This window comes from Papio anubis, chromosome 6 (assembly GCF_008728515.1).
Source record: "Papio anubis isolate 15944 chromosome 6, Panubis1.0, whole genome shotgun sequence".
NCBI classification, from domain to species: domain Eukaryota; kingdom Metazoa; phylum Chordata; class Mammalia; order Primates; family Cercopithecidae; genus Papio; species Papio anubis.
This window is the reverse complement of record NC_044981.1, coordinates 137,736,625-137,737,376: the sequence shown is the minus strand read 5'-3', so window position 1 is coordinate 137,737,376 and position 752 is coordinate 137,736,625.

Sequence of the window (752 nt, the reverse complement as noted above, 5' to 3'; positions counted from 1 at the left end):
TCTCCTCTCCCTCTTCCTCCTGCCCCTCATCCTTTCTCCCCCTCCTCTTCCTCCTCCTCCTGTTCTTATTCCTCCTCTCCCTCCTCCATTTTCTCACGATTTTCTCAGACCCTTCTGTCCAGCCTTCCCCTTCCTGGCCTTGGTGTCCGCTGCTTGGGCATTGCTCCATCAGTGGCAGACACCTTGCTTAGCACATACTGGGCACTCAGTTTTACTTTTCTTTGTGAAAAATAAAGCTCTCCTTTCTAAATTTATGAACCTCGTTATTCTTCAGTTGACAATGTAAAACCATGAAACTGGATGAGGTAACCTGGCAAGAGGGTGTGAATGAAGGAGAAAAGACACCCAAGGCCTGAACCCCAACATTTAGACTTTGGGAGATCAACCTGGAGCAGCCAGTGAGGTAGGAAGAGGATTAGTAGGTAGGATAGTTGTGTCTTGGAAGCCATGTACAAAAATATTTCAAGAAGGAAGGAATACAGTCAACCAAGTCAATGTTATGTCAGATCAGGACCAAGATTTGACTTCCAGACTTAATAAATTCCATATTATTGGTTACCCGGACAAAAGCAGTTTTCAGTGTAGTGGGACAAGCAGAACCTAGTGAGGTAATTCTGAAGAGAATGGGAGCAAGTATTACAACACATTGGAGATGGGATTGAGGTGCTGTTAACTAGTGGAGAGATTCTTTAAAAACAGGAGATATTATGTATGTTTATTTACTGATGAAGGGGATCTAGTAGAAAGGGAAA